Here is a 22231-nt window from a genome sequence, read left to right on the forward strand (position 1 = left end):
ATCTCCCTTAATTTCAGATGTTTAGTAAGAAAAACAAAAAGCTAAAAATATACACAAAAAGGAGATTTTTAGGTATTTATCTGATCTGATATAGCTATGTCAGTGACCTATCATACACTATCGCATACACTATCGTGGTCTATGGCAGAAAGCTGCTGGCAGCTTTACATTGTCTGCCTATAGATTTAGTCTTTGACTCAGCCTACCATTTAGCTCAGGGCCATAATTTCACTGCCTTGAAGATGCTGCAGACCAGATCTTCTCTGGAGTGTGTCAATGCAACCTGGGCAATGGCCTTACATGAAGAGTTGTATGATGCTATGGAGAGCCCTATGGATTTTTGAGCATCCAAAAGGGCTCTGAAACATGGGCTTCATGCACAGAAGAATGTCATGGGCTCCATTAGGAGTATGGACCTTCAAGGTGTTCCTGTGAACACGGCCTGGGTTTTCAGGGCAGCAGATTTGCTGCCATCCCATGGCAGTGCACTGGACAGGTCCTCTTTGGTCTCACAGAGGTTCTTTTCACGTTGTTTGTTTCAAGTATTTTTACTCCAAGTTGGAAGCACTGGCATGATGTAGGGTAGCCAAACAGCCACAGCCTTCATATACTTCTGTGCAAGAAATAGCAATGGCAGTAAGATGACCTGCAGTCCTTTTGCAGCAGCTATGCAAGGAGAAAGGACTGACAGAGCTCTGCCCTGTCTTTCTTTTTGGCTTCAGAGTAGCCTGAAGCTGCAGTTCATGTGTTTCTCTGACCATATATAATTTCTAAGGAGGAAAATTGAACTCAGGAGTCTGAATCTTGATTCATTAGAGTAATGGACAGGAGCCCTCACATCTGGATCTGAATCTTGGTCCATGAGGGTCGCAGGCAGGAGCCCCCACATCTGAAGAGGCCTGGGTGCATTTCTTTTCTTTGCAATAGAAGCACGTTCTTTCTGGAGAACTGGTAAACCAAACACCAGCCCTTAGAGAGGTTCAGACACGAAGACCTGACCCCAGGCCATGCTGCTGAGCCCCAGACAGAGAGTAGGCACCACCAGCGAGAAAATTCCCATCCCCACCGCCTGCCCTTGGGCGCCTTTCACTGTGGAGACCGCCCTGCTCACAAAGCTTATTCTTGCTTGTTGGGGTTTGGACTTGGTAACAAAGGGCCTGTGTGTGCATCTTATTATGTTTACTTATTTATTTTCTGAGATGAGTGTTTGGGGCTCGGGCCAATGCTAAAGGTCTGGGCTGACCTCTCCTCCCCATCAGGAGCTGCCTTCTTGTGTGATCACTGTCTGAGAGGCACCAGGCAGGGCTTCTCACCAGCTGAGAAACAGCTCCACAGGATCATTGTTCATCTCCAGGACCCCTCCACGGAACTGGGGAAGGGACAGCATTCACAGTGAAAGAGTATATGAGGCAGTAAATTTTTGTGCATGTGGAAGATGCCAAATTAAATCTGAGGCATTTGGAAAACCACAAGAATACTCCAAGGCCATGAACATTATTCCTGCTATATAACAAGAAAACCAGAAGATTCAACAGACCATAAAATGAAGGGAAAAATCATGTTTTCTTGCCTCAGGAGGGTTTGAAAATTCAGTGCTTCTGCTGCTGCTGCTACCACCACCATTAAGGATTTTTCATTGATGTCAGTTCAGGGGCAAAGCTTAGGTGAACCATGGCTCAAGGGCATTTAACCCTCCAAGTGCTTTGCAGCATTAATTAATAGAGCTGGGCAAATAATTTGCAGTAGATTATCCAATGAATACAGCGCCTGTCTCTGCTTGCAGAGAGCTATTTGTGCCCTGCTTTTGCTCTGCTGAGCAGAAAAATAATTCTCCTTTCCTCAGAAATGCTCCGCCTTCATGTTATTTTGGGTTTGGTGAGAAGGGCAGACCCCTCCACCCAGGTGTTTTCCCTGTACAGGTGAGCAAAGTGAGGGCAAAGATGTTGTTTTGCTATCCTCACTTTTAGGGTCAAGCTAGGAGCTGCAGAAAAATGGTGCTGCTGCTGGTCTCAGCAGGGGCCAGGCAGTGCCCCAAGGGGTGTCTCCTGCTGGGCTCCTCCTGGGCTTATGATTGTCACTGGCTCCTGCCTGTGCCTTCAGGCATCAAACCCTCTCCACACTGCACTGCTCTGACTGAAGTGAGCTCTCCTGGTGACAGGACTGTGCTGCTGCAAGTGGGTCTGTCCGCATATGTCACCAGCAATCTTCTGCCTGCCAGGGATCATCCTGTCTCCAAGTAAAAAATAATGAGGCATAATAAAACAAACATAATGAACAAAACCAGCTAATAAATAAGCACATGAGTGTGCTTAAAAATTGTGTATTGTTTGTGATTTTTAGCCAGAAATTGTATTGCATTGAAAATAAGAACCCGGTTGTTTTCTGCAGATATTTCTTTGCACATAGGTGTTTGTGAACGTGTTTGTGTGTGTGTACAGATGTGTGCATATCCCTTGGAAGTCTGTGAAGCTGCTGCTGTACTGGTATAAAACTTTGTGGAGAGAGGAAGAGAACAAAGGTGACTGTGATGATAAATTTTATCTGCACTTCAGGACAACTGTGTGCAGTCCAAGGGAGACCCAGTATAAAAAGCCCATAATGGATTTGATAGCAAGAAAAGCCATAGCATGAGCTCAGTCCCCAGCGGACTTCAGAGAAGCCATGTGAGGGAGGGGGAGGAAGGCCTCATCCTTTTTTTTTTTTTCAGACACCAGGAAAAGCTAGCTCATATATTCCTATTCACCAGTTTTAAACACCTGTGAGAAATAGATCTGTAGGAAAATATTTTCATGGTGGGAATAGGCAAGCATAGATTCTGTGCATTCTCCATCCACAGAGGACTTCAAACCTCAGCTAGAACAGGCCATGTGGGCTTGGTCTAGTCTCCAAGTCCTGCTTGGCCCTGGGTGTTACATAGAGACCTCCAAAAGTCTCTTCTCACCTAAATCACTCTGTGGCCCTGTGAAACCAGGCTTCACTCGTAGCATTGTCTATGGAGCTGTGTGCTCAGCTTGGGGAGGGAAGAATCTTACCAGCAGCTGATGGTGAAACATTTGACCAAAGTTTGGTGAAAAGGAAGGATCACAGGAGAAGGCTGATGTTGCTGCCAAGCAAGGAAAATCATGTAGATGAACTTAGGAACTGACAAAACTATCCATAGTACCAGACATTGCTGTTGTGGGGGATTTTAATTTTTTAGAATTTTCTTGGGAATCAATGTGGGGCAGCCTAAAAGCTTTTGGAAGTAGTTGATGGCCATTTCTTATTCAGAAAGTTGTGATAAAGAGAACAGGGGACCTAGTCCAAATTTAGTGGATAAAGCTTAATAAGGACCATATTAATTTTAAAAGGGAGACCAGATAAATTATTCCATAGAAGGATTAATTACTGGCAAATAGTGTCAAGAAAGGTGGCGCATTTAGGCATCTTTTGTATGCACTAACACAGAAAAATCAACTTCCATGCAGTAAACACAACTACAAGCTTGAACTGGTGAAGGGATGGATGAGATAATACTTTGGTAAATTACTTTGACTTTCTATTTGGCCAAGGCTGCTGTGCTTTATTCTAAAACTTTGGAAGTATTTTCTGTATTAAACTGAGAGCCACTTCTGATTTAGGAGCACCTGAAAAAGATAGCTGAGATATCAAAAAAACTGGGCAAAGGTTTTTCTGATAATAAAAACAGGAGGAAAAAAAAGAGCATATAGACCAGTCATCTTCAACTTTTTAAAGAGCATTATAGAAAGAAGAAATAAAGAAACTTTTAAAAGACTTCTAAAAACTTAAAAGTTAACAAGATTCATAAAAGTCTACAAGGACTTGTCAACACTGACCTAGTCCTCTTCGTTCCCCAAAAATCCTGCTGCCAGACAGACCCAGGATCCCACATCCTCTTCTGTTCCTGACTTCAGCCCCAGCCTGCAGGAGAATAAAAGCAAGTCACATTCTGCAGTCTGCTCTTCTTGTCTTCCAAAGGAAACCAGTATGTGTCACAGCAAAGGTAAGTTCTCTGTAGTGCCATGGCACTGTTCCTACATCCAATCTGAAAGAACCCTGCTGGGAGAAATTCAAGTCCCTAAATGATGGTCTTCATAATCTCAAAAATTCTATTTGCTCATCAGTCTCCTTATTCCTTATCCTGAAATAGTCTATGTAAATTAAAGGGTCTAATGTGAATAAAAATATACATCTTGTCCATTTTTTAGTACAGTCTGGTTTGAGGAATCATATACTTTGCATGTTCAAGTCAAAGAAATCACAGAGCATAGTGAACTGAGAAACTTAGAAAGGACAGCTGTAGTAATTTCAATTATGAGAAACAACTTGCAACCTTAAGTGAGGATTTTGCTCTGCGGGTCAGCTAGCACCTTCCATTCCCACTGAGCTTGATCAGTGGTAGGATGTAAATGCCAAGAAATGGGAAATCTGGCCATGGAAAATCCAACCTCAGAAAGGAAGAGCTGAGTTGAACAACATGTGGATTTAATCATCAAAGGCAACAACAATATTTACTATGCTTACTGCGCAAGATAATCTTTACACTGAAAAATCAGTATCAATGTGGATTAGCTAGATGTGCAATACTGCTGGAAATAATGGCTTGGTGGTATTTACTGAGGACTATAGCACACACTGAAGTTAGTAGATTGCATCTATCTTGGTTGAAAGAAAAATTATGCTGGGTTGTATACTTCCAATATGATGTGCAAAGACCTCCAGGGAATTGAGTATGGCTGCCAAGGGTTCAGAGAAAATTGTAATTCAGAGTCGAGATGAACAATAAACCCAGCTTTATTACAGACCGCAGGACAAAGCCTCTGTCCTCAAAGATTGTAAATAAGCTGGGACAAAACAATTTTGTGGGACAAGGTAAGGGGTTCTGGGCTGGCAGGAGGGGTGGGAGGTCATGGATGGGGTGGCTGCTGTGTGCTGTGACCAGCCCCACAGCCCAAGAGGGGCACTTACCAGCCCTGGTGCCTCGCCTTGATGGTCTCCCTGCTCCTTCTCCTGCTTTCAGCTTCAAAGCTGGTAGAGGCAGAACAGCAGGTGGGCTTTGCTCCTGCCAGGGAAAGAGAAAGCTCTTAGATTTTTCAAAGTCATTCTGTAAACACGTAGTCAAAAGAACAAGTCACAGCAGACAAATACAGGGTACGAAATTATTTGGATTTACTATGTCCTTTGATGCCACTGTCTCATCATGCAACATTTCACATAAAGAGCAGTCCAGACAGGCTTTGCTCAGACAGAAATGAGTGACTACATATTACCAGCTGGGATTAAGGAAAACATCCATGAATGGTACAGTCCCCGTATAGCCAGCTGTGGGGAGGTATCTGTCAGGACAGTGTAATTGGAGAGATGGGTGTGAGGGCAAGCTTTGAGGTTAGGTCTGGAATACACAAAAATCAGTGAGAGACTTTAGTTTGAGTGTACTTCTGATCTTTATTCAAAGCATGTATTAATGACCCATGGAATTAATTAATTGCATGTTACCAAATGTACAGATGATGCCTAACTGGACGGTATAAAAAATCCTGACGGCACCAGGGAATTCACGACAAGAATTCAGAAAGCTGAAACTATGGGCAGAAAGGAACAAAATCACACTAAAGATGGGAGACAAGCAAATTTAAAAACAAAAATGCAAATGTTTAGCCACACTGTAGTATGGAACATAGAGGTGTTGGGTTCTGGGGTGAAAATAATCTGAAAATTTAATAGCTCACCAGGTGCTTTTACCAGTCAGGTTTATTTAATAGTTGGACTCAATAATCCTAGAGTTCTTTTTTCAACCTTAACAAATCTATGGTTTTGTGATTTTTATGGCAATTTTTGGTTCAGACCTCACACTTGGGAGAGGGAATGTGAGGTGTTATCTCAGCAGAGCCTGGGACTGGCATGGAATATTCTGCCCAGGTGTGAGGGCATCTCTGTGGGTGCATGGACAGATAGAGGTGAGCCCAAAAGCCCAAAAAAGCCACACCAGCATTCAGGGAAGACCATGGCATTCCAGCACCCCCTGCCAAGAAATTGCCTGCAAAGCCTATTAAGTTAAACTTTCCCATTTTACCACATTCAGGTTTGGGTTCTATCTTGAATATTTGAAGTCTTCCATGTCTTTAACATAAAACTTCTAGACTTGATTTCATACACATGTGTCTGCTCATATTCCTGCACTTGAGAGTGGAGTATTTAATGTACTTCCAGACGAAAATCCTTTCTTAACTAGTTCTTTGTCACAAGCAGATAATTTTCATTAGCATTTCTTTTGCCTGAGGAAGAGAGGTTGCTTTATACTTTGCCATCTCTATTGAGCTTCATATGCCTCTTCAGTGAAGAGCAGAATCCTGAGGCCATATGAAGTTCCTTTGTGTCCACTGGTGGTACAGTGCTGATGACTCCCAGCTGGGATGCAGTCCCTAAAGCCTGCTAGATTTGGTAGCACTTAGGAGCTATTTTACCCTTTGTAGTGGCTGAAAGTGAGTCTGCAAGCATCTCATAAACCAGCAAGCATGTTTTGAACTGCCTTTCTTTTGACACGGAACAAGGAACTTCATAAAAATAGGGTAATGATAAAGCTTTCTCTATTTTATTTCTGCATTCTCAAGTTGGCTATCTCCTTGCCTAGCTCCGTGCTATAAATCTGTAAATCTGAAAAAATATAGGAAGTCATGGAAATAAAGTTGAACAGTGGAAAAATTTAGTACAAATCCAGAAAGAACAATCATTGCATTTTTACTTTATCAGACAGTTCTACCAAATTATATTCTTACTAACTTCCAGATGGACCTAGACTAGTATGGAAATATAAATGTACTCCAGCCAAAGGAATAGACTGGATGGTAAGCTTTTAGTTTTCTAACATCCATGATAATAGTCTGGTGTGAAGAAATGTCGTAGAATGTAAACTGTTACATTAAAGTCTTGGGTTTCATTTGCAACCACAAGGATCCAGGAGTATAGTTTATTAGAGGTTTTACATCCAAGATATTGGTATATAAAAGAGACAAATATAGAGAAAAAAAAGAGATAAAATAAAGAAAATATAGTTTTGTGATGGACTGCTGGAGTGTCAGTTTGATTGTCAGAGAAGGCAAATTGACTCCCTCACTATTTAGAACAGCAGAAACAAACAGGAACATCTTACTGTAGCAAACACTCCTAAGAGCACTGAATGAGGATGGGTAGGACTTTCTCTTTTTGCTGCCTTCAGGAATTAGTGAGGACACTTGCACACGTAGAGTCAAGCTGTGGATTTCCTCACTGATAACACGGGCATCCTGCTGCGTAAGCACTGCTGGATCAGGACTCTGGGCTGCTCCTCCCATTGGCAGCTCTCAGAATTAATGAGTTATTTCCGGAGAGGCATATTCTGTCAGCAGCTCACACTGATTACAGTAATAATAATATTAATAACAACAATAACAACAACAATAATATAATCTCCTTTTTCCATGGCTTCTGCCTCCAGTCAGTGACTACAGTCTTCCTAATGAAATTGTCACAAGTCAGCGGCTGCAGATGTCAGCTCTGTGAGTTGTGGTGAAGTGTGGTGCAGACATAACCCCCCTGCTTCAAATGCACTGCCAGACAGAGGAGAGTGTGCTTGCCCAGGACTGCTGCAGAAAGGGAGGAAAAACATTGCTGAGGCAGCTTTGGATGTGTAACCAGGTCACTTCATTTCTGGCAGCTTATAAAAGTGAGAGAGGAAGTCTGCAGTATACACTGATGTGAGGTGGAGGGAGAAAGAGGAGTGAGAGAGGACAAGAGAAATGTGCACGCACACACACACACAAATGGGAGAAAAAGGAAGAGCCCTGATAATGAAGTGCGTAAGACATCTTCATATTAAAGAAGGATGACGTAATTTCAAATTTAGGTCAGAAAGCAAGCACCTGTCAGCAGTGCTGAAGTGTGTATTATTTTATGCAGCTTTGCAGCCACATCCTCTTGCCTGTCTGTCAGTACTTGTGTCATGAAGTCTCTGAATACTGAGGATCACAAACTCTTGGGATGTGATAGCAACGGCTTCACTCCAATGCCTGTAAGAAGCAGGGCACCACACTGGGAAGAAATCACCTGAAGATTTGACTCCTCGAGGGCTGGGGAAGGTGATATGTATTGGTAAACCTGGCCAGAGGTGACATCTGGCTGCATCAGCTGTTGTAACTCGGAGGAGGGTGAGTAACTCTTGCCATCCTGGAGCACGGCCATGTCCCCCTCGGGCAGCATCCTGCCAGTGACTGGAGCTGGTGCCGGATGCTTCAGAGGAAGGTGACGCCCTCCCCTCTCACCTCGGATGATGAACACGGATGATGATTGCACAATCCTACTTAGGGGAAGAGGGGGCAGACAGTGACTTCAGCCCATGATGAGCTTCCAGCCTGGAACATGGAAGATTAATGGATGTTGCAGTATCTGTCCCAGTCAGCATAACTGGAAAGTGCCTTTTTATTGCATGAATATTTAACCTTTTCCTGAATCTCATCACAATTATTATCTCATGAGCACAAACAGAAGGCAGGCTCTCTTTGCTCCCTGCCTCCACCACGTCAGGGTCTCAGCAAGGATATAAGGTGTCAGAGTTACCACAGTGCATCCCACCAGAGCACATTTGATGGGCCAGTGCCCAAAGACACGTGGGTTCCCCTCAAGCGCAGTGCCAGCTGCACCTGGAGGGCCTGGCTGCAATGTGGGCAGGAGAGAGGGGTGGCTGTGTTGGGAGCTTGGCACTTTGGGTCTGCCAGCCCAAGCTGTGGGCAGCTCTAGTCTCTGTGATCAATCTTTTAACATGTTGTATTGGTTGAGGAGCAAGCAGAGAAGAGAAGAAGAAGGTGAAAGATCAGTATGATTCATGAAGTAAGAAGCAGTGCCTTTTAAGCTCTGCCCTACAGTGGCAGGTAGCTTTCTCCTGTTTCTGGTTCAGCACCTTGTGCTGTTGTCTTAAAATATATATAGAAAACTCTAAACTGGGTAATATATTTTCCAATGCGATTGTTACCTTTGTGCCTCTTTTAGGAGAGTAAGAAATCAATATGCAGCATCTTTTTCTGCCTACCAGCTCCCAAATGACAGTTATTTGCTTGTCCTCTGGGGAGTTATTTGGGGAGTAACAATGTGTATAGAAGTACTTGGCAACCAGGGCTGCACCCAGAACAGTTTATCATTTACTTGCCACAGATTACATATTGTAAAATGATGGAACCAAGCCCCATGTTAATGTTTAACCAGATGTTAACTCCACCCTGGCAGCATTTGGATATACCTCTTGAACAGATTTGCAGGTGCCCAGAATTTCTGAACAGCTCTTGAATTCCCACAGTAGTGCATGAATATCCAGGAGGAGAAGGGAATACACTCACCTGTGCAAGGCACAGGATTAAATGCTTAAAAAAATTTAATAATAACACCAAAGTGCACTTTCAACACTAAAAATGTAATAGTATCCCCTACAGGAAGAATCCTGCTAGTTTTCAAAGACGTTTCACACCAATATAGATTACAATAGAAGCTTCTCTTTCAGAAATACTGCCCTGCTCACCAACAGCACCAGCCCAGCTGGTCAGCACTAAGCCCAGGTCAGCTGGGCTGACCAACCCAACCTGGCAGGGACTTCTACTTCAGTATTTTCAGTGTTCAACCACACAGTGGCTACTAACCTGGATTTCAGACAGTAGTGGAACCCAAATAAGCTTGTGTGAGAGGCTGTTCTCTAGGTATTTTTTAAGTCCCGACTTCAAGCAAGATGCACAAGATCATGAGGTTGGCTGCTGTGATTTCTGGTGCAATCTTACAGATTTAAGCATATTTGAATAATTCAGTAATGTTTGGTCCACTGCACCTGGGTGCTCATCCTCTGAGAATATGAATCTCTTTATTCCCTCCCTATTTGAGACACCTGGGCTTTCCCAAGTGTAGAAAGCAGAAGCAACCTGACGAAGTCCTTGTCACAATAGGATGGAGGAGGGGAAGAGCAACTTTCCCACTTCCTGTGAGTGGTAGATGTATATATAGATAGGTATTTCCTACCACGATGGCTCGTGGAAGATTGCTAAGGGGAGCAAAAAGGCTAATAAGAGCTGTGACCAAGCGGGAGGGGAAGCTGCAGTGGTGGCAGCTCTGCTGAGGGCAGATTGTAACAGGGGATTCAGAAACCAGTTGTGCTTTCAACAGCTGCTCTGCCTGCTGTACCAAGCACAGCCCTGAAACTGCACAGCTTCTGTGCCTGAGACATGCAAAGAGCTCTGCAGCTTCAACAAAACAGGATGAGGGGAGTGGGCATACCCTGAATGTGTCCAGGAGGTGAGTGCTCCACAGAGATGCAGCTTCTGCCTCAGCCCTGCGCAGGGGGCTGGAGGCAGACAGCAGCCCAGGGGAGTGACAGCTCTCTCTCCCAGTGTGATACCTCTTTATTGGTGCCAGCTGAGTCCTGAAATCACTGCTTTGGAGAGATGAAACACATGCTCGTATATTGAGATGGGACGGCTCTAGGGCACAGCCACACTTAGCTCTGTTTATTTCATTGTCTTTAATTTATTCTTTGGTGTTCATCCTACCAGAAATATAATAATAATCAGAAAGATAGATTAAACAAACAAGAGCCTCTGCCTAAAGTTTCAATAAAAATTGAGCTTAACCATCCACTAAGATCAAACAAACAAAAAAGCCTCTAAATTAATTTTCCTTTCTGTCTTCTCTTCTATTTAATTTAATTAAAAATATTCTAGGTCCAGAAGTAGAGCTATCAAAATCCTTTGGAAAAGATGTGCATTTCCAGCTCAACTAGAAAGAACTTTGCAGTCCTGTGTGGGGACTCATGTTTTTGTTGCTTGCAACCTGTTTTTGCAGTTACAAAGAAGTGTCAGTATCTTGGTACCGCAAGTGCTTGAATCAGCAGAATTTCTGAAGTTCCCAAAGTTTGTCTATTCCTGTGGGTTTGTTTTTGTTTCACCCCACCCCACCCCCCCCCCCCCCCCCCCCCAAACCTAATGAAATGAAACAATAAAAACAGAAGTGGCAGAGCCATTGCTCCAAAAAGGGATGCAGGAGACCCCTGAGTCCTAGAATGTCCTGCATGCCAAGCTGTTGTTAAATTGTGCACCCATTCCTGTCCAATAAGTTTGTTTAGCAAGTCTCCATCCTTGCCCCATAAAATGTATGAAAGCAAATTTATCTTCATCACCATCATTGCAAAATAAGACCTTCAAAATTCACTTGCTCCTGTAGCATCCTCAACACAAAGTCAGAAATCAGTGGTCAGAGGAGAGGTAGAGCCATGCCATGTTTTCTCAGCATCATGTACCTGTGTCATTTATCCCATCCCAGTCACTTGGACATTCCAGCCTTTATTTTCTGGCAGTACTGATGTCCTTCAGGAAGGTGTCTGTTGGAGGATGACGTGACATCGTGAACAATGCAAGGTTTTCTTTTCTCCATCCTCCACTGCTTAAATCCTGTTGTTACAGCTGTTCTAATTAATTCATTCTAATTAACTCAAATAAAGACCTTAACTGCTCAAAGGTGTATTCACATTTTCCATCACTGAAATGCTGTGGGGCAGTGAAAGGCATTTCTAGGAATGCAATACCCCAGGATATCTCTAGGCAATAAATTATCCTCTTCCCACTCCCCCTCCCCACTCATTTCATTTAAAAGTGAAGGGTGCTGAGTTTTATTAGGCCCCCTCTTGTCATCACAGCCTGTGATTTGCAGTCCCAGGGCTAGACTTCTCTTCCCTTTTTTCTCCCAAGCACCATGAGATTGCGTTACATTAGACAGAGAGGTCTGCCAGGTCACAGCCCCGGTCACTGTCACCCACTTCCCATTTCCTGCAAAATCCATACATGGGAACATTTTCCCTTCATCTTGTTGAACAAAGAAAAGAAAAAATTAAAACAAATGGTCTGAAGGTTTGCCTGTGCAAAGGCTGGTAAATGAACACGCTTGCTGTATTATGTGTATTGATGTACACGGCTCCACCTATGAGCCAGATGGAAGGAAAACATGATAAAGAAAGGAGGGAAAGTGGTTAAATCTGGGTATCTGGAAAACACATTTCCCACTCTTGTACCACTTGTCACCGCCTCTCAAGCAAGCCATCACCCTGACAGAAATGTATCTCTGTTCAGCAGCATCCCCCTCGCTGCCTGGGCGCACAGCAAGTTGGCCCAGCTGCCTCTCCAGGATTTGCCAATTATTAAGCTCAAAGCAAAGTAAAACAAACAATGATACAAGCATCAGTGTCAGCAAGGAAGCAGAGTACATGCTTTCCCAAAAGATTTATGATGTGAGACCCGTAGGGTTCCAGGATGATTCTTAGAGGGTAGCATTTATGTCCATGTCCTTGCATGTAAATGAGTTAATGTTGAATTTATTTACACTGTCAGATGGCACATACATCCAAACCTTCAACCTGTGCATCCCAGCACAGCTGGGCAGTCCAAGAGCCAGGAGCCACCCTGGTTTGTGTGCCTGTCCCTGGAGGAGCACCTTGTGGAGGCAAACAGGGTCTTTGCCTCCTTCCCTGAGCAAACACATGTGGTTGTAGAAACGCTGGTGAGGGACAAAAAAAGATCTAAGAACTGGCCAGGAGAATCTGAAATCTTAAATGCTTTTGCTCCCAATTGACTTAACCAGCAAGTTACAAATTACAGCTACTGCAGGGGTATCGTCAAGGGTATCACTGCAGTTTCAGTTCTGGAAAACAAAGACAGTTCCCCTCAGGGGAGTGGAAAGCCAAATAATTTTCTTTCTTCTGTGTCTCTTGCATTAAACTTTCGTGAGCTGCCTGTCTTCTGAGCTAACATAGCCCACAGCCAGAGCTGAAATACAGGGCTGACTTTATCAGACTCTGCAGGTTACCTCCTTCTCTTTTATGGAATCAGTAACAGGAAGGAATTTTCTTTCTTATCTAGGAAGTGAACCTAAAATTGCTTTTCCTCAGGCTCCTGGTTTAGCTGAATGGTATTTGCCAGTAATAAACAGCAATTGTTAGGTGTAGGAGAATGGGGCCCCTCTCCCTGGGAGAGCAATGGATATGACTGGGCTAGCATCTGGAGTGAAGGGATGGGAGGCACAGCTATCTTTCTTTTATGAATTATTAGCAGCACAAAGCAGGGATACAATGGAGATTGAACCATGTGTTTACCCAGTGTCTAAGACCTAACGAAAACAGTGGGGACCTTCAATACAGCAATGCTGTAGTTTGAATGTTTGGCATTTACAGTGAAAGTCATACCATATAATGTATTTTTCTAAAAGGTTCATGTTCCCTAAGGATGCGTTTCCTGAAGCAGAGACACCTTCTTTTTGAAGGTAAGCTTCCAAGCTGTAAGACCAAAAAGAAATTTGAATGCACGAATCTTGAAGCTTTTTTAAGATATCAAGTGTAGAAGAGTGCACTGTACACGAGGACACCCATGGGAAGTCCTGAGATATTCAAAAAGGACGAGGAATAAGTTGAAGCAAAACCAAGGAAGTTGCCTGCATGGAAGCTACATGGAGCTTCAAGGAGAAAGACAGAAGAGACTCAATCTAACCCCATGGTGCCAGTGAGAGTCTGGGAGGTTCACATGGAGAGTGATGTCTGAGGAAAAGTTGATGCTGGTAGAGACAATCTGTGTGAAGTACTTCCAATGCAGATAGGAAAAAATTGGTGAAGAGCAAAGCAAGAGTTAATGGATTTCTGAGCAAGGGACATCACAGTAAGCACAGGAAGGAAAGCAAATAAAGAGTTGGAAAGGAAGAAAATACCCAACAGTTTCCAGTAGCAAGGCAGGGTGATGAAAAGGGAGGAATAACATCTGACAGTGGAGATGCAAAAGGAAGTGGCAGGGAAGTTAACATCAGTGAGACAGGCAAGGGGAGCATTACGGTGGAGAGCAGTCAGTGCCTGTCATTCTGGCTGTGCATGGCTCAAGTGACAGGCAAAGGAACAGCCAGAAATGTTGAGTTCAATACAGAATGAGAAACCCTGATAGGGAAGTAAGGTGGACACCAAAGGGCTGCGCCTCAAGGTGTAATTGAAGTCATTTTACAGAAGCTAGGGAAATAAAATAGGATCACAAGCCAAGTTGAAATAAACACAAAAAGCAGAAGCAAAGACGGTGCCAGTCAAGAAGCAGCAAAAAGAAGATGTGATCCAAGAGAATATAAAGAGACCAGGAGGTGAAACCCTGATGTCAAAAAATGAAATACTGAGATTAATGGCAAAAAAAAAAATCTTTCTTTCAGGCATATCTGTTGCACAATAGCAGAGCAGTCTCCCCTCACTATGTACAGTCTCCAGACCCAGGGGGCTTGGTTTCAATGGCAGACGCTTGGTATGCTGCTCCAACATTAACTGCAGGGGAAAAAAAAGTTGAAATTGATGGAAAAATTCTGGTCTGGGACTCAGTTTAGAATAACTGGTTTGCATGGCTCAGTTTCACAGTGTGAGGAAACTGCAGCTTTTCTCCTGCGGGGTGTGAAAAGGCAGGCAAGAGCGTGCCTGATCCCTGTCTGGAAGAGCAGAGCCTCTGTCAGCAGGGCAGTTATATTTACAAGGAGTCTCAGATATCACAGCATGGCAGGTAGAAAAAAAAGCAAAGGTGGCCCAAGCAGACACTGAGAAAACACAGTGATACTTCTCATTATGTGACACTCTTAAGAAACAGCAGAGCTTTATCCAGCTTCATCAATGATCATTGTGCCTCTCTTCCAACTCCATAATTCTGTGATATGTGTGTGATAGCTTTTAGCTTTTGAATCTGTCTGCCCATGGTAAGCCACTTGCATATGTCTAACCAAGTATCAAGTAAGGAGACTTATTGTGGACCCTCTCTGATTAGGATCAGCTACAGCACATTCCCAGTTAGGGCAGATACAGCAGAAGGAGTTAGTGTTTTGTTTCAGCATGTTCACCCTCACCATCCCTGCAATGCCAGCAGCCTGGTTTCCAGCTTATTTTATCATTTGGGCTTCTTTCAGTCTTCCCACTCCCCCCTTCTCTGGTGTCTCACGTCCTTTTCCTCCTATCTGAACTGGACCGCACAGGACTGCTGAGGAGCAGCAGCAGAGGCTGGCTGGGAGTGAAAAGATGCTTGGTCTGACCAGGCAGGGCAGAACAGCAGTCTCAGAGGCCAGGTTGCAGGTGGGTTACTCTTTATGCGTGACTGCCTTCTTGTTTGTCATGCTCAACAAGCCAAAGCAGTGGTGGGAGAGGTTCTAGTGCAGGCTGCAAACAAACATCAGTGGATGGGGAGTTTAGTGGTGAGGAGCTGCCTCCTGCTGTGGCTGCCCTGCAGTGCTCAAGGGGCTTGAAGTTTGCTAGGAAATGTCTTTGGGAGCTGCCAGCACCACATAGGTGATGGGCAGATGTCCCAAGGAAAAGCAGTGCCTTGTTGCAGGAGGTGTTGGCACCCTGGGCCACCACAGCTGTGTCACTGGCACAGCAGGTAGCTTTGCCTTGCTCTTCTTCATTGCAAGAAGCCAGCTTGCTGTAGGACTTACAACTCTCAGCAAGTTTTGCCTGGCTATCTGAGAGGAGGATTTATTCCAGGATTTTGCTGCCTTTTCTGCTGCAGTTTTCCTGCTCTGAGTGTATGAAGCATTTGAGGTGAGTCTGATTTCCCTGACAGTCCCAAGGGAAATGAGGGGAGCCTCAAGGAAAGGCAGAAAATTGAAGATTTAATGACTTGTAGATGCTCTGCTCAGCCTTCTCCTCTCTGTTAAGATTAAAAGCTTGACCTGCTTCCTCTGTATCTCATGGCTGGATTTTTGTTTTATTTGAACAGAGCAATGCCAGGCCTGTAGGACCTGCGACTCTGTTTCTTCTGCTGGGAAATGCCCTGTAGGGAGCAAGGGTTCATGAGCCAGGCCTCTCTGTGGGTCAGAGGGCAAAGAAATGGGGACAAAATACATTTAAAAGTAAACTTCAGAGCGGCACATGAAACATTAAAATCTGATTGAAAACCATGTGCAGCTGTGTCTCCTCTTCCACACAAGTTAACGCTCGTGAGTCTCCAAAAAGTAGGACATGGGGAAAGAGTTTAGGCTGATAAACTAGCAGCAGATATATTTCTAAACAAATTTTCCCAAAATCCCTGTAAGTCTGGAGTGCCACAGACACCTTATGGACACCTAATTCCTTTCTTATAATTAATTTCTTAAATATTTATCCTCCTTTAATTCTTTCCACTGCCCTGTAAAAAGCAAAGACGTTCTCTGAAAGACTAGATTGAAATATTTGGGTGAGCATTTGTATTCAGGTTCCTTAGTCTAGAATTCATATAAGACACCAGAACAACTGAAGTTGGCAAAATTTCTGGCCTCAAAACACAAAACTCTGTGACAGAGCACCCTCAAACATACTGTGCACTTTTTACTGTGCACTTTTGGACTGTTGTGGACATCCTCCTGTCTCATGCAAAGGCCTCTTATTGTGGCTTAAACTTCTATCAGGTAAGTGAAGTTTAAATTCCTTCACATATAACTACCCCTGAAGTGAAAGCACCTTTATAAAATTATAGGAGATCCAACTTAGAAAAGTTTATAAATGCAGGAGTATTTAAAAGCCTTTCATAAAGGCTTCTAAAAACTATTACTTGAATATAATTTCTCCTCCTAAAATGAAATTTTAATTTCTTACAGCAAACAGGGCAGAATTTTACCACAAGGATAAAGTTTTGTTTGTTGTAGACTTTCACCCTAGATCAAACTGGGTTAATAAACTCCTGAAATATGTAATGAACCTGTCCTCAGTTTAAAGTTTATGTTGTTATCTGATATTAGCAAAATTAAACCCATCTTCATTGGGAAATGTAGCCTGAGGTTTAATTTTTAAGCTGACCATGCAGCAATAGGCAGCAAAGTTGATGATATTACACAGAAACTGAGTCCCATGCTTGTGATTGAAAACATGCTGGGCCATTCACCTCTGAATTTAAAGTGAACTTTAAGCACTTTAGTAACTGAAGAGCAAACAAAGAATACCAAAGAGATCACATATATGTTTTAAGTTACTCATGCTTTAGTCAGTTGCTGGATTTTGGATCAAGTAAGCATGGCAGAGTATAAAATCCAATCAGGAAGTTCTCTGTAAACACTTCAGCATTTTCTATCTGTCTATTTTGGTGGCATTATAAATGTTCAGGTGTAGATATAGGTATAAATATACATGAAAGAATTAGATTTTTTTTTCCCTGTTTCCATTTAGGTTGAATCTATTAACAACTTGTGTTTTATCTAGAGATGCCTACAGAAAACTTTTTTTTTATCTTTTCTTCTCCAAAAAAAACTCTCCTGGTACTGGAGATAAAACCGCTTTAGACTGTCATAAGGTCTCTTGGTTACCTAACCAGACACAGACAAGTCTTTACGAATTCTCTGACTTCTTAAGAGCTGGCTAAAAGGCAACTGATCTGCCCCAGCTCTTTGGTCTCCTTGCACAAGTGACTGGAGTCAGGGTTTAAATGAGAATGTGGTGCTGGATGCCTGGGCTGTGTTTGTAGCTGTGAGAGCAGGAGAGGGTAGAGCTGTATTCACACATATACATGTCATTTGGGCAAAAGTTAAAGCAGAACTAGAACAATCATTCAGCCCAATCAGGCTTTAAGGGTAAAATGTAGTTTAGACCCTTCAGGCAGCAAGCAGAAAGATGTTTTGTCACTAATGTCTAAAACTATGAAAGTGGGATATTTTTTTCCACCAGTTCTGCAATAACCCACTGTGCAAGGCAGGGTTAAATTTTCTCTTTCATCACAAGCCAGTCCCTTGAAGTGTTGTTAATGTCTGAAATAAAATCTGAATGTCTCCCCAGACATTGTGATGCTCTGAGCCTCTCTTTTCTCTTTGGGTCTCCATCCCACTGGATATATCATCACATTACATATGTATTACTTAAGTTGGCCCATGGGAGAAGGCGTGACTGTGTCATGTACTAATGGCTGTCTTTTTAGGATTACCTACCAGGATTGAACCTTGGCCCCTGGCATATTGCCTGATAGTGTAACAATAATTAGCAGATTTGCGCCTGCCTCTGTAAAATTTTGTTATTAATTTGCTTTTTTTTTTTTTTTTTTTTACTCTTCTTAATGCCTCTCTGCCCTTCCCTGTTTTATTGCAGGGTGGTCTAAGGCTTCTTTGATTTCAGTTAGTATATATGGAGAGAGAAATAACATTTCCTTGCCCCAGAGAGGTGTCAGGACCCATAACTCCAGTGAGATGAGGAGGCTTCTGAACAGAGTGTGTGGACATAATGAAACAGAATAGAACACACCAATAATTAGAGAAACACTGGTGCTGGTGCTTAGCATTTCATGACATTAGTTAAACAGAAATTTATTTAGACATTGAAGTCAACGGACAAATGAAGTTCTCATCACATTGGTGTAAGAGGGCATTTACTGACATGCCTCACCAGAGATAAAGATTTTAGTGTCTGTGTTTCAAAATATTGGCCTTGGCCATGAGCCAAATTGTGTTATACCTACTTTTTTTTTAGCACGGGGAGATTCTGTCATTAGCTGTGGCTGCAATTGTCCATGACTGTTGCTCTACAACTTAGTGTCCTTATAAAAAAAAAATACAAAAAAATTTCATTTTTCAAGAGAATTGAAGAAACCATCTATTTTTACTTGGCAAAACAATGGCTGAGAGGGGATGTGACTGCTGAGTGCAAATACATCAAGGAGCAGTAAACCTGAGGCAGGTGAAAAAAGATATTTAAGCTAAAAAGTAACTTGGCACATGAACAAACAAATGCTAAGTGGCCATGAATAAAATTAGCAAAAGCAGAAGCAGGTTGCCAATGATCGAAACAATGAGGAAAGACCTTTCCAAAAGAAGAAATGCAAGCACAATAGTGAAGTATTTTTAGGACATAGTTTAACTAGTTCCTGAAAGGGAATAAGGAGATTCAGCTTGTTGCTATGGCTAAGCAGAAAGGCCTGAGATCACTTCCATGTCAGGAGGGTATTGGAGTGAATAATCTCTTTCTCCTGTCTCTTTGCAGCCTATTTAACATCAACAAAGACTGCAGGTCCAGTAGTGGAAAGCAAAGCAAAGAGGTGGCATAGCACAACTCACTCAGGTAGCTTTCCTGGAAATTCAGAAAGCTGAGAATTTGGTGAATGATACAGAGTGAACCCTCATTCATGTCCCTCTTGAGATGCTGGAGGAGTGATGTCCAAGATTGACATCAGGAGGCAGCCATTTGTTTTTACCAGTTAATACGTTCCTGTTTTCTATATTTAAAAGATGTTTAAAGAAAAAAAACCCCCACTTTTCATATATGAAAAAACGGTGAGATCTCCCAAGCATACAAAGCCAGACACTCTGGGAAAGAAATGATCATTCCAACACCTAAATAACTAATCTTTAGTTAAACTAGTGTTGATTATTAAACTGAACACCTGACTGCAAGCCTTACAAGTGTCTGCAGGACCACTGATCCTTTGACTGGCATACTAACTTAACTTTCCATCTTTGAAGAGTACTCCCCTTTAACAGATTCCATAATATTGCTGAAGTGTTTGTTCTATTTCCTGACTTGACTTTGTCACTGTCACGGCTCTTTAATCACCAAATACTCTTTTCTTACATGTAAAGAAGACATCAACAACTTCTAGCCTGTCAAGTGAAAATGTACCAGGCAAAAATCAAACACCTTCTTAAAAACAGAGTTTGACTATTCATATTTAATGTGACACATTCCTTATTCAGCTGTAACAATGTCCCTCCATTCTTTCCAAAATGATGGACCCACCTGCTTGTACTGATAAAATAATTAGATTTAAAATGTGTGGATCAAACTAAATATACAAAGCTATTTTCTAGCTTTTTCTAAAACTGCCAGACAGACTGCAAAGTTTCAAATATCTCATACACTACCATTTACTTAACCATCAAACTTCTAGCTGGACAGTTCATTAATTTTCTCACAAAGATGTCCCTTAAAGCATGCTGCCCATCACTTGAAGATTCCACCTTGAGAATGCTGTATGAGATGCTGCCACTTTGTTTGCCTTTTCTTCTGTCCCTTGGCTGAGTGACATGCCAGTTTTGTATGAAGTAATACAAGTCTTCATTCCTTGGAGGAGCAACTCTCCCACCAATTCCTGATGAAGTCTTGTGGAGCCATGACCCAACATATTGCTCAGTATTGCCCTGCCACTTTCCTCAGGAAACAAGAAGCAAAGATCCTGATCTCACCATCATCATGAGGAAGATCTTTTCACTGTCCTTGTGAGCAGGTGTTGATTAACCTCATTTCCTGGGTGCAGAGTGTGCAGACAGCCTTTGTGTCCTGGGAAGTCATCCATGCACAATTGCCTCACTTCTCAGGACCATTATCATCAACTCTTCCTCTTTGCTGATCCTTTGGAAAGGGGATAATTTTTCCCAGGCTGTTCATTACTGTGAACAAGGGAAGGAGGGGCAGGAACAGCAGCCACAGTTTGACAAATAACCCTTAGTAACAGATTAAACAAATGGTAAAAATTAGCCATGCTACAAACTCCCTTAATTCCCTCTACCTTCACTTCTGCATAGTACCTTCCTTCCCACCTGCCTCTATATAATATCCTCAAAGAGATCTTCTCAGGGTCCTTAATTATCAGGAACACATTAATGGAGAGGAAGGATGACCAAAGCAAACACAATTAGTCACTGAATATAACTGTAAACCAGATTTGATGACTAATTGATTCTCAAATCCAGCATCGCCCAGGCACCAACAGGAATGCCCAGAATGGGCATCACTTTCACACCCAAAACTGTGTCAAAAATGACTTACATCAACAAGAAAAATTAGTGTGTGCAGCGGAGTGAATTGTTGTCATACCCCACTCAATGGACCCTCACCATCTCTGGAAATGAGAAGGTGCAGAGTGTGTGCAGACCTTTTGTCTCCCATTTGGAGCTGAGGAGGCAGTGAGGGTTAGAGCACAATCTGTCCGTTTAGGACACAGGACTGGCCAAATCCATCCTAAGTTTGTCAGATATTTTTGAAAGACCCCTTTGTGTAGGAATATATTCATACCTGGAGTTTGAGCACAAAAATATATATCTGCATCTGTAAATCTCTAGGGTGTGGATTAGCAGAGGCTGTGAAAATAGACCTCTGACCATATCTGGCATGGTTGCTCTTATGGTCTGACGTTGGGGGCTGCAGAAACATCCTTGCCTTGCTGCTCAGCTTGTTCCACCATGTCTCCTCTTGCAACCATGCAGCTGGTAGTGAAACTTAGCACTGGGCCACACCTTGTATCCTTTGCATGATCATGCTGACTTGTCATCTTTTTCTAAGCTTCGTCTGAAAAGAGCCTCTTTCCCTCCTGCTGTTGCTTTATGTTAGTCTTTTAGTTCATTTAATGACAATATTTGCATGGAAGTAGTAAATGAGGCCAAGCTGTCTTCAATTGCCTCTCCAGTTTTGATTAAGATCACCAAGGTCTGCCCTGCTGTTAAACAGGTGCATCTTTTAAACCTCACTAGAACTGTTTCTTTCAGTAACTCCCTTCTTTGAAGGCAAATCCCTTGAACTAAAACTCTTCTCCCAGTTCTGCAAGGAAGATCTTGACTCTGATGTGCCACTTTTCCAATGAGCACGGGTCTTCTGGAGCAATCAGAGATTTTGTAACAGGCTGTGGTTCAAAATGTGGCCCAGTGAGGAATGCTGGCCTTGACATTAGACTATACCTGGGTCTCATTTCTCAATGACCATGACTGAGACCACCTAAACACCATTTAACTCATCCCACTGATGTTGTGAATCCCAACCACATATCCCACATCACAAAGCATAATGAAAAGGAAAGCAGAAGCTACAGAGTTGCTTTCCTTACTGTACTTATGTGCCTGGTATTTCTTACCAACAAAATGTTATTGCATCAGCATATTAAAGTAGTTAATTTTCTAAATGGAATAAATTTCTGTCTTTATTTCCTAATTTTCCTTCACAGTAATGGAGATTGGTCTGAATCACTCTAAACACTTCACAGGAAAACTTTCATTTTAAATCATCTGCATGAAGTACAGATTTGGAGAATAGAAGTGAAAGAGTTTATCTTGTGGTCAGCCAAGCACATGGAAGATAATTCACTGTTTAAAAAGACAACAGCGAGCCTCAGTAGCATCTATTTTTTTGCGTGTGGTGTTTACCAAAAAGTTACATTTTCAGTGAAATGTTTAGAGGGTCCTTTTGGGCCAATGCTGTGTCACAGCCTCACTTTAGCTGTATCATTACTGC

At 42.6% G+C, this 22231-nt stretch overlaps 1 long non-coding RNA gene across 1 annotated transcript; it reads right to left on the reverse strand.

Annotated features, from left to right (window-relative positions):
• Window positions 1-3648: 3648 nt before the first annotated feature.
• LOC119699253 lies at window positions 3649-20375 on the reverse strand. The gene is made up of 3 exons (XR_005256375.1): window positions 19924-20375; window positions 4969-5062; window positions 3649-3921 (listed from the first exon to the last, which is right to left on the reverse strand). It is a non-coding gene; the product is annotated as an uncharacterized LOC119699253 (long non-coding RNA).
• Between the last annotated feature and the right edge of the window lie 1856 nt (window positions 20376-22231).

The sequence above is a fragment of the Motacilla alba genome, chromosome 3, assembly GCF_015832195.1.
Source record: "Motacilla alba alba isolate MOTALB_02 chromosome 3, Motacilla_alba_V1.0_pri, whole genome shotgun sequence".
NCBI classification, from domain to species: domain Eukaryota; kingdom Metazoa; phylum Chordata; class Aves; order Passeriformes; family Motacillidae; genus Motacilla; species Motacilla alba.